Here is a 12,752-nt window from a genome sequence, read left to right on the forward strand (position 1 = left end):
ATTCGCTTCGATACGCTTTTCCCAACGAGATTTTAACGCATAGATGCCCGCCTTAAAGAAATTCTGATCCTTCGAATCGATAAACTCTGACATAGAATTTCTCAGACTGTCTTCGTTTTCATACCGTTCAGCCCGTGAAAACTGTTCTAAACGTTTCAAAAAATGAAAGTCGGTCGGCGAAAGATCCGGCGTACAAGATGGCTGCTGCAGAATTTCATATTTCAATTCACTTAATTTCGCAACTGTTTTGTACGACGCGTGCGGCCGAGCGTCGTCGCGGAGAAGTATCGGGCCGTGCCGATTAACGAGCGACGGGCGTATAATTTTCAATTTTTCACGCATCTCGTCGATGCACCGGCAGCACTTTTCGGCTGTAATCGTCTCCCCGGCTCGAAGGAACGAGCAGCGAATTACTGCAATCGCGTTCGTTTCCACCGATGCTTTCGGAGCATCGTTTCTCGCAGACGTTTCGAGCCTTCCGCGCGGTTCATTTTGCACGGAAAAATCACCGAACCGAAAACTTTTAAACGAACGCTGCGCTTTTCGATCGTTAACAGTATTCTCCCCGAACGTCCGGTTTATATCGCGTGCATCTTTCGCAGCATTATCACCAAGTTTACACTCTTACAAAAAAATTACACGAACATCGGTCGAATTCATAACCTCATGAAATTCGAAAGAAATAACAAAATGGAACACTTTCGAGAAAATTTTCTTCGTTGAAACGCGACTGTGGCGATCGACGGTGCGACTATAAACGAGGTTATGCCGAAAACAAAAGCACGACGAAAGCAGGGCGACAAACGTTCGCGCGTAAAGAAACTCCGACATGTCATACGCACCAACCTAACGCGTTACTTCCGAGGTTAGAGCTACCGAAAATAATCTCTCAGTGTTCCAATCGGCATTACAGAAACGCTTCTTTATCGGTAAATCGACTGATATTTAAGATTCTAGATTATTCCTTCCAACGTGAAATATCGAAGGGAACGACTATAAACGAGGTTATGCTGGAAACAAAAGCGTAACGAAAGCAGGGAGGCGAACGTTCGCACGTAAAGAAAATCCGACGTTTCATACGCACCAACCTAATAATACAAAATAACTGGCGGCGGGAGTTACACGCGTTCGTAGCGCGTGTGCTCATGTAAATTACGATCTAACTGTTAAAAAGACGGCGGCGCTGCGCTGCGGCGGGAAGGGTCCAACGAGAGAGGCGTACATCTTCGGGCTCATTGTAAAGAACTCCGTTTAATGAGCTGAAATTCTTTGCCGGCGCGCGGCTCGCCGTTAGCAATCTCGCGGCCGGGACAGCAATTAATCCCGCTAACGTCTCTCATCGCCTGCCTGCGTTTTCCGCATAAACGTGTAAACAGCCGCGTAAAGAAGCACAGCCCGTTCGGCGCTCCCTTCACCCCCCACCACTCCCTTTCGCACCGTCGAATCAATCGCGACAGTTACGCGCCGCGAAAAAGATTCGTCATTTTCAAGATAACATCCCGTGTACAATTATGCCGAGCCCATGAACGACGTCTCGCGGAGCTTAATAAATCCTAGTTCCCGATAGCGTTCGTAGCGCGCGGCCTGTTCCGTGGAGCGGCGGGCGTTCTCGGCGGCGCGACGCGGCGGCTCGGCTCGGCTCGGCTCGGCGGCGCGGCTCGGCGCAGCTCGGCGGCCCGGCTCGGCGGCTCGGCGCAGCGGAAACGGCAAGAACGCGTCGAAGAAAGCGCGTAGCATCCGGCGGACGGTAGGCAAAACCAGCGTTTTCCAGCGTTTTTGCCGCGCTGCGGCGAGCGCATGGTCCCCCGTGGAAAAGGTGCATTGACCCCGGGAGGCCCCCGGCCGCCGCGCCGGAGCATTTTAATTGCAGGCCTGCACGGTTTTTCTAGCGGCGGTAGGAAGCGAATTACAATCGCAAAAAGGAGCGAGAGGCGAGGAATCAGCAATTAATTCATCGAGCGCGGGAAATATCAGGAAATTCTCGGGCTCGGTGATACGGCGACGGGGACGTGTCTCAGACCGTCTAACCTTTTCCTACGTTTCCACCGCCGAGTATCAAGTATGTATACGCATCATCGTGCTACAGTTAGGTTACAGTTTGCTCGAATAAGTAATACAATTTTATTGGAACAGTTTATTCGAAACATTATTACGAGAATTTATTCGAAATGTTATTCGAAGGATTTAATCAATTGTTAGTTTGATACTATTTTATTCGAAGAATTTGTTTTATATATTATTTGGATACAATTTTATTCCGAGAATATATTCTATATATTATTTGGATGCAATTTTAGTCCAAGAATATATTAGATATATTATCTGGATGCAATTTTATTCGAAGAATATATTCGATATATTAATTCGATATATATTACCCGAATAAAATATTATTATCAGAAACCACCGGTTTCTTCTCGCTTGACCGCGAAGGCAAAAGACGTCCGAACAGGGAAGTGTGGACGCGCGGCGAAGACACGTCGTCCCATGGATCGGTTTATTGGAGGATGTCGGCCACATCGCTCGAATTTCTGTCGCGCTCGCCTTTTTCCCGGCGGGTCCGTAATTGCCGGCGTAAATAAACGCGAAAATCGAGCGTGTCGGAAGCGTGGTCGGCTTCGAACGGCACGCGGAATCCCTCGACGCTTCCTGGAGCAGGTTTTCTGACCCGCTTTCCGGCCCTTTCCACCCTCGGCGCACCGCGACGCTTCCCCCCTCTCCCCTCCGACACCCCCGCGGCTACCGTAAGCAGCACTCGGTTAATTGCACGCGGGGCGATAGGAATCTCGTGAATTTTTCCAGCGGTGCTGAATATTCCGAAATTGTTGTCCAATCTTTCGTGCGGCGCGCATCGATCCGAATTAATTTTGTTGGTCATTTAAATTAATTTTTAGTCGAATAATAAAATAAAATAATAAATAAAATAATAAATATATATATACATAATATATATTTTTATTATATTTTTTTAATATATATATATATAATAAAGTATATAATTTTTTAGTATAAAATAAAATAATAATTTTTTAGTCGAAGTACCAGCAGCGTTATTATATATGGAGTGCGGATTTTTATGCGTATAAAAGCTACTGAAAACATTTTAAGAATTTAAAAACACCGTTGCGATAATTTTAACTGAATAAGCCGATCGAAAAGTAAGAAAATAATCGCAACGGACATAATAATCATAAAGAAAAAGAAATATCTAGTAGATAGATAAGTTCTGTGTATGTCGCAATCGATGTAGACAATTTTTATTTTGCATAAAGATCAGCGGCAATAGCGACTATCGTGATCCAAAAGGCTCGAGACTGCTTTAAATGTCGCTTCAACTTCTTACATACAGATAAGGTCGTCGCAATAATTGCTTCTTAGCCCCGAGCCGGGATCAATTGGTATTACCATTGGCCCGATCGCTCGTATCGGATAAGAAGCGCGTTGGCCCGGATCAACAATGATGCCATTTGAATCGAATTCGAAATTATAAATTGAAATCGTTCTCGAACGAGAGCGCCGGGAAATTGTGATTCAAGGACGCGGTCGACGGCCACTCTCACTGGGAAGTGTGCTCCTTTGTTGTTATTTATTTATGTCTGACTATATTAAAACATGTATGTATGTATGTACTATTTATATATACTATATATAATCAAATATTGATGAGTAATATAATAATTGAGAAATATATATAATATATAATATGTAATATGTAATATGTAATTCTGTAATATGTAACATGTAATTATGTAACATGTAATTATGTAATATGTAATTCTGTAATATGTAATTCTGTAATATGTAATTCTGTAATATATAATTCTGTAATATGTAATTCTGTAATATATAATTCTGTAATATATAATTCTGTAATATGTAACATGTAACATGTAATTCTGTAATATGTATTTCTGTAATATGTAATTCTGTAATATGTAATTATGTAATATGTAACATGTAACATGTAACATAATATATATTACATATTATACATAATATATATATATATTATGTAATATGTAATATGTAATATGTAATATGTAATATGTAATACGTAATATTTAACATGTAATACGTAATATGTAATATATAATATATTTATCAATTATTATATAACTCGTCAATATTTTTCATCGATTATTTTAACAGTTCTGCTGAAAATTAAATTTATCGATTATATAAACACGATCAATTTGCAATGGTTTTAAAATACCACTGTTTCAGTGGAAAGTCGACGTTTTTATTTTCTTCGCCGATGCACTCGTTAAACCGTGCGTCGGCTGGTAACGTTCGGCATAAACGCCGGCTTCGAGCATTAATATTAATTAGAATTAGCGAATTAATAATGCTCCCGAGTGGGTTTCGTGTGAACGTGACCCCGAGCCACGCGCACGCCTCGCCAGACGGAAAACGGTTTTTCGATTCCGGCGGGATTGATCGCAGAGAAAAATAGAAGCGTTGCCAGTTGTCGTTGTTTGTTAATATTAGACCAACTGGAATTGGGGCACGAATCAGTTTGCATTCGAACGCGACTAATATAATAACAATAATAATAACAACAATAATAATAATAATAATAACAATAACAATAATAATAATAGTAATAATGCCAAGGCTAGATTTATTTAATAATAATCATATATATTATATATATATATATAATAATTATATTATATTATTATATATATATATATAATAATAATATAATAATATTATAATATTATATTAATTAATATAATATTTATATAATATAATAATAATAATATTATATATAATAATTATGTATTATGTATATTATGTTATATATATGTATGTATGTATTAATAAAGTTTTATATATTAATATATAAAAAACAGTTTGTTACACCGAAGAGTATTATATTACACTATGTTAATTATTATTGTAATAATTATTATATTATATTATAATAATATAACACCGCGTAACATTTCCCGTAACTTTTGCCGGCAAGTGTACATCCGCCTAATCAACCCCGTCCCTTTCTAATAATTTCGCAGGTTGAAAGAAATTTACATGTCACTGACTAAGAAAAGCAGCCTATTCATCATCCGTTGGAACCGGCGCGGCAAAGTTTCAGCCAGCGCATAGGTATGCGATCTAATTATGACAAATCCGCGTACTGTCGTACAGGAGACGAGCCAGATCCGTCGAGTTCCAAGCAAGACCAAGACGCGGACGTGAAACCGGTATGCCGTGCGTGTCGAAGCGGCTGGCGACAGCTGAGAGGCCAGCCACTGCTAATACACTCGATTTTGGAACAGCGTTTCCACTCTCGTTTAATACAAGCTGATGCAACCTTTTCGAACTAGAATTCGATACGGCCGCGAATCTACAGGGTGTCCCATAATTATGTTCCGAAAATAATTAACCCGGAAACAGATGATTCCTAAGGTCATCCGAAGCGATTTTTTCCTCAAGGAAAATGCATTAAATCCGCAGTCCAATAACAAACAATGTCTGTCGTTCGAATCTAAATCTAAATTTTTCATCGGCGACGATCATACGAAGTCAGAAATACAGGGTGCCATTTAAAAAAGTCAAGGTCACCTTGAGTTTTACTCGAAAAACAACAGTTTTTGAAATTTGTTATTTTTCAATATGCGACCGACTAAATACCGATTGACTTTCGTTCGAAACATTTTTTTGTCAGACCGTCGATAAGTGCTTGAAAAATCGTGGCCGCAATTATATCTCAAATTATATCTCAACAATAATAATCTCAATAATAGTAATCTCAATAGTAATAAAAAATTATATCTCAACAATAATAATCTCAATAGTAACAAAAAGTTATATTTCAATAATAGTAATCTCAATAGTAATAAAAAATTATATCTCAACAATAATAATCTCAATAGTAGTAAAAAATTATATCTCAATAATAGTAATCTCAATAGTAATAAAAAATTATATTTCAATAATAATAAAAAATTGTATCTCAATAATAATAAAAAATTACATCTCAACAATAATAACCTCGATAATATAAAAAAAATTATATTAGCCTAGACAGCACCTATAGACGACACCGTTCTAAAATCGTGGGCGCTTCGAGAGACGATAGAGCCCCGCGCGGCAGGATGTGCAGGCATCGTGCCGAATTGCCGATGCAGCGAGCGCATCGCGACGGTTCCGTTAAATCGGTCCGAAGGCCGGTGCCCGGATCATTTTCACGCGGCGACGCTCGTTTCCGGTCCGCGTGTCCCATCGATCGACCGGCGGCCGTCGTCGTTAATGCAAAGCGAATCGCGAGCCAGCAACACGCGACTTATCGGCCGAGGACGACGGGAACGAGGAGGAGGGGGAGCTCCGGGACGAGCGGCTGTCACGTCGAGATAACGGGCCCGCCTGGCCAAATAGGCTCCGTCCCGCGTCCGAGGGCCCGAACACACCGTGGGCCCCGGGATCGATAACGCTCGAGCCGTTTCGAGCCAAACGTTGTTCCATATTCCATCGGCGCTCGTTCCCCGATGGAAACGTTTGTCCGCCACCGTAACAAGACGCGTCGTTAGGGCCCCCGCTAGGCACCAGGGAGGAAACGGAACCCTCTAACGGGATTTTATGCAGACGATTTTCTGGAGAAACGGCGGATCGACGTTACCATCGCCTCGTGGATCGAACGCGCGCTTTTCTATTACGTTTTATACCCTCGCGACTACGGTAAGCGTTTGATATTTTAGGTTAGTGTATATGAAATGTTCGATTTTCTTTACGTGCGAACGTTCGTCTCCCTGCTTTCGTTACGCTTTTGTTTCCGGCATAACCTCGTTTATAGTCGTTCGCTTCGATATTTCACGTTGGAAGGAATAATCTAGAATCTTAAATATCAGTCGTTTTACCGATAAAGAAGCGTTTCTGTAATGCCGATCGGAACACTGAGAGATTATTTTCGGTAGCTCTAACCTCGGAAGTAACGCGTTAGGTTGGTGCGTATGACATGTCGGAGTTTCTTTACGCGCGAACGTTTGTCGCCCTGCTTTCGTCGTGCTTTTGTTTTCGCCATAACCTCGTTTATGGTCGCACCGTCGATCGCCACAGTCGCGTTTCAACGAAGAAAATTTTCTCGAAAGTGTTCCATTTTGTTATTTCTTTCGAATTTCATGAGGTTATGAATTCGACCGATGTTCGTGTAATTTTTTTGTAAGAGTGTAAACTTGGTGATAATGCTGCGAAAGGTGCACGCGATATAAACCGGGCGTTCGGGGAGAATACCGTTAACGATTGGAAAGCGCAGCGTTCGTTTAAAAGTTTTCGGTTCGGTGATTTTTCCGTACAAAATGAACCGCGCGGAAGGCTCGAAACGTCTGCGAGAAACGATGCTCCGAAAGCATCGGTGGAAACGAACGCAACCGGAGTAATTCGCTGCTCGTTCCTTCGAGCCGGGGAGACGATTACAGCCGAAAAGTGCTGCCGGTGCATCGACGAGATGCGTGAAAAATTGAAAATTATACGCCCGTCGCTCGTTAATCGGCACGGCCCGATACTTCTCCGCGACGACGCTCGGCCGCACGCGTCGTACAAAACAGTTGCGAAATCAAGTGAATTGAAATATGAAATTCTGCAGCAGCCATCTTGTACGCCGGATCTTTCGCCGACCAACTTTCATTTTTTGAAACGTTTAGAACAGTTTTCACGGGCTGAACGGTATGAAAACGAAGACAGTCTGCGAAATTCCATGTCAGAGTTTATCGATTCGAAGGATCAGAATTTCTTTAAGGCGGGCATCTATGCGTTAAAATCACGTTGGGAAAAGCGTATCGAAGCGAATGGAGCATATTTTGATTCATTAAACAGCTTTCGAAGATATAGATATACAGTTTTATATATTCGCTTAAAAATCTGACATTTCATACGCATCAACCGAATACAATAATGCGATTAATATACAGGGTGTCCCGAAAATGTCTCGCAATCCGGAAATGGGAGGTTCCTTAGGTCCTTCGAAGCAACTTTTTCCTTTACGAAAATTTTCTCCGAGGCTTCGTTTACGAGTTATTAACGAAAAACACTGACCAATAAGAGGAGGCGAGGCGAGGCTGGCGCGCGGCGGCCCAGCCATCGAGCGTACGGAGCCCAGTTCCGCTCATTGGTTCTCCCGCCGCGCGCCAAATGATCTCGCCTCTGATTGGTCACTGTTTTTCGTTAATAACTCGTAAACGAAGCCGCGGATCGCATTTTCGCTAAGGAAAAAGTTGCTTCAAATAACCTCGGGAATCCCCTACTTTCAGATTGCAAGACATTTTGGGACACCCTGTAGTTGAGCCGATCTTACAGAGTTTTCAGCAGAATTCTGGCTGACTATATTTTACCATTACTATTACCATTACCATTACCAGCAAATTTTTATACAAAATTCTTCCTAATTGACCTGATCTCTTCTCCCCAAATCGTCCATTATTCTGCGCAATCCAAGCTCCAATTAGTAACAATTCACCATATATAGAATTTTGATGCTAAATCGCTGGTTCGACAAGCAACGGCTCGCAACTTCGGCAGCGAGACTTCGGCGCAGAAACGCAACGGTTCGAGAATTCGCGGGCCCCGAGGAGATAGACTCGTCAAGGAAGGCCCCTCGATGCTTCCGTTATATCTCGCGTTTAATCTTCTTACTCTAGCTGGAAGTTATTAAAGCGGCCGGTAAGCCTGGCAACAATTTCCTGATCAAATTCGCGCGCGCGGTATCTCCGGGTTCTCGCGCTCGCGGATATTCCCTCCGATCGGGCTCGAACGGCGTGGACGCCCGGTGTCCCTCAGAATCCTAACTTCTTCTCGTGTGACGTAATCCAATCGTTCGTTTGGGGATTAGAATCGTCCGGCGGGGCATTCTGAAGCGGTCTCGATATTCCAGCAGCTTCGCCGAGACGAGCTCGCGATCGAGCGGAGTTTACCGGCGGGCTGCGAGCGGAGAGGCGCCGGACAGGGCGCGCTCGACGAGCGCCCAAGACACGGCCAAGACAGGGAATCGAAGACACGGAACGGTCGGAACACTGGAACGGCCGTGTCGGAGATAATCCGCGGGACGGTTAGAAATATATCAGAAATAAAAGGAGCTCGGCGAGTGCTCCGGCGAACTTGAACGACCGTTCGATTTCCATGGTCGCTCTTGGCTCGGTCTCTCGCCGGTTTTTCTTTTTATTTTTATACTTCTTTTTCTTGTTTTTTATTGCAGCTCGAAAGCTGCGATCGAGCGGCGAGAGAGCGCGCAAATGGAAACCTCCGCGTAAATCCAGGAAGAAGCTCGTTGGAAAAATCGATTAAACTAAGGCGCCGCGGCGAGCCGAGCCGAGCCGAGCGGAGCCGAGCGGAGCCGAGCGGAGCCGAGCGAAGCCGAGCGGAGCCGAGTCCAGTCCCATCGCATCGCAACGAATCGCAGTGGATGTGCCCGGGAGGATTCGCGGAACAGATGTTCGCGTAAGTTGCCGCGGATCCTCCGGCGATCGGATTAATAACGTCGGGGCCTCTGTGTCTACAGGGTGTCCGAAAAGTCGCGATTCGATAATCGCGATCGGGAAACGAGGGATTCCCGATGGCGTATCGAGCAACTTTTTTCTTAGAGCAAACGCGATCCGAGGATTTGTTTTGCGGACGCAGAGTCATTTTAAACTCCGACGATGTATAAAATTTTAAAAATGATATTCTTCTGTATGTATAGGTTTTAGATGATTTGACCACCGGTGACCGACGATTTACAATTTAAAAATGATATTCCTCTGTATGAATAAATTTTAAATAATTTTATACCGGTGACCGACGATATGAACAATTTAAAAATATGATATTCCTCTGTATAAATAAATTTTAAATAATTGTATACTAATTTTATACGATTATAAAAACTATGTGCTGGGCTCGAACAATCGTATCTCCTCTTCCTAAATTTTCCCTTTTTTTGTTACAAGTTAAAGAAATATTTAGAGAAGAATTTACTGTAACTTGTAGCTCCGCGGTTTTTCTTACCCGTCTCACACCCAAACGGACCATTTTGTGTTGTCTTCCGGGAATTCGCGTCGCGTGCCGCATCACACGCTTGACCGACTACGTCGACCTTAGCATTGACGTAGCAATAAATAAGGCGTAGGACTAGCACGGGGAAATTCACGGCAACCCGATATTTGGCATTTCCGGGGGAAATTGCTGTATCTCTGTATCTCTCTCCCTTTTCTCTCTCTTTCTCTCGATTTTTCTCTCTCTCGATTTCTCTCTCTCCCTCCTCTCTTTCTTTCTCTCTCTCTCTCTCACTCTTTCTTTCTTTCGATTTCTCTCTTTTCTCTCTCGATTTCTCTCTCTCTCTCTCTCTCTCTCTCTCTTCTGTTTCTCTCGATTTCTTTCTCTTTCTGCTCTCTCTGGATTTCCCTCTCTCTCTCTCTCTCTCTCTCTCTCTCTCTCTCACTTCTGTTTCTCTCGATTTCTCTCTTTCTGCTCTCTCTGGGTTTCTCTCTCTCTCTCTCTCTCTCACTTCTGTTTCTCTCGATTTCTATCTCTTTCTGCTCTCTCTGGATTTCCCTCTCTCTCTCTCTCTCTCTCTCTCTCTCTCTCCCTATTTCGCTTGATCCGGTCTAATCACCGCGATGAAAAGGATTCAATCGACATCGCATGCCGCTAAATGCTTTCCACCCGGCTCCGCTGTTATTAAACAACCTTGGGAGCCCGGTGTGTTTGCTCCTCCGTGGCTCGTTGCCACGGCCGGGCGAAACTTGTTACATCAGACGTTCACGGGCGCGCACCGGTCCACAAAGAGTGCCAGAGACACAGAGAGCGGAACCGGGCCGGCGGAGCGTTGTGCGCGGGACGGGGCGGGGCGGGGCGCGGCGGTGGGAGGTGGGGGAGCAGAGGCTCTCGGTAAAATCGGTCGGTCGGCTCTGCCGTAATCCGTGGCCGAGGGAAGGTCGTATCTCGAACGCCCGGTTACGTCCGACGTCGAGCCCTGAAATTGCAGGTTCCGCGGAACCGGTCGCCATAAATCCGGGAATCCACCGAAAGCCTGGTCCCTTGGACCCAGTCCCCGGGCTTAACTGTACTCCGACCGAAAGACGAGCGCGCGGCTGCCCGCGTGATCCCCGATTCGGAAAAATCGGACCTGGCGGCGTTAACAACGGGCATTGTTGCGCGGGAGAAGCTTCGATACGTTATTAAAAAAAAATTTCATTTTCTTTCTTAAGTTATTCCGTTGTACAGGGTTAGATCGCAAATTAGTCCCAACGATTTTTCAGGCCCTTCCGACGGTCTGACGAGAAAATGCTTCCTATCGAAGTTAATTAGTATTTAACCGACGAGTGAACGCAATTGTTTAAACGTAAAAACAAATTGATTTTCGATGAAAGAACGAGGTCGCCGTTATATTTTTAAATGACACTAGGTAGTTTTAACTTCGCAGTGTTGTAGGCAACATCGAGACGAATTCGATGATCTGCTACACGATGATCTTCGGATGACATCGAAGCAATGAAATTGCCACGAATCGATTGCCACGATATTTGATTTTATATAAATTTATCTTTTGTTTCGCGCGTTGAGGTGCCAAATTGAATAAATGAGAGTTTGTAATGGTTATGTTCATTTGTTTATGTTTATGTGCGAAGCCACGGCGTTACGTGCCGCCGAATTATTGTAGATATTGTGGCAATCGTAGGGCAGTCCGTGTGGCAATCCTTCAATGCCACCCGAAGGTCATCTTGTAGCGGGTCGACGAATTTGTTTCGACGTCGCATGCGATGTTAATGAAGTTAAAATTTTACCTAGTTAATATTAGTAATATATTATATTATATATATAATATTATATATTATTATATAATTATTACATTATATTATATTATATTATATTATATTATATTATATTATATTATATATCGATAATAATAATTTAATATTAATAATATATTGTATATTAATAATGACAATTTAATATTAATAATATATTATATATTAATAATAACAATGTAATATCAATAATATATTATATATTAAAATTATATATTAGAAAACCCGATCCTCGAGGAACAAGCCGCTGACATCAGCGTGGCCGATACTCGGCGCGCAAATATTTTCGTACGAGGTCCGCCGCGCGCGTTCCGATTCGCTACCCCCCTCCCCCCACCGATCGGCCCGTTCCCAGGGGGCGATCCGAGTAGCCGAGGCCGTCCGAACGCGTCCAATTAGCCCGAAAAATCGTCGACTCGGATCTGGGCGCATCGTCGCTCTGGGGGCCCTTTTGGGCCTTTCTGGACCCTTCTGGACCTGGACTCCGGTCCAGTCGTCGACCCGCCGAGATCTCCGCGGATCGTGTACCGATCGATCACGTTCCCGAGATTCCGCGTCTTCGTGCGCGTTTAATTCGTCCGGAGGGTGAGGCGGCGGGGATTGGTTCCTGGTAACAGGGCGCGGTTATCGACACGGTGCCGAGACAGAGGGACACGGAGACCCCGAAACCGAAACGCGGGCCGAAAAACGAGCAACGGTCGTCGATCGTTCGAGGGAGAGAGCACAGGCGGGCAGCGAGCGAAAGAACGCTCGGAAAAAAGAATACGTTCGGATCGGGGGGGACGGTAAAAAAGGGGAGGAAAGAAAGATGAGAAAGGGACGAAAACCGCGGCGAACGCGGGTGTCGTCTTGGCGTGTACACGCGGCGATAGAGAGAGGCTGAGAGACCGAAGGAGAAAGAGAGAGAGACAGAGTCGGATAGCGTGTATTAATGTGCGTTAAGACGCTGCGAAACGACGTGGCAGGCACACG

At 44.0% G+C, this 12,752-nt stretch overlaps 1 protein-coding gene and 1 long non-coding RNA gene across 3 annotated transcripts in view; one reads left to right on the plus strand and one right to left on the minus strand.

Annotated features, from left to right (window-relative positions):
• sano (CABIT domain-containing protein serrano) overlaps positions 1 to 12,752 on the minus strand; it is a 141,502-nt gene that overhangs the window by 109,585 nt on the left and 19,165 nt on the right. The gene's annotated exons all lie outside the window — the stretch shown is intronic.
• Positions 6,006 to 9,878, plus strand: LOC143261126 (uncharacterized). The gene is made up of 2 exons (XR_013035343.1): positions 6,006 to 9,043; positions 9,191 to 9,878. It is a non-coding gene; the product is annotated as an uncharacterized LOC143261126 (long non-coding RNA).

Source organism: Megalopta genalis, unplaced genomic scaffold (assembly GCF_051020955.1).
Source record: "Megalopta genalis isolate 19385.01 unplaced genomic scaffold, iyMegGena1_principal scaffold0037, whole genome shotgun sequence".
Taxonomy (NCBI): domain Eukaryota; kingdom Metazoa; phylum Arthropoda; class Insecta; order Hymenoptera; family Halictidae; genus Megalopta; species Megalopta genalis.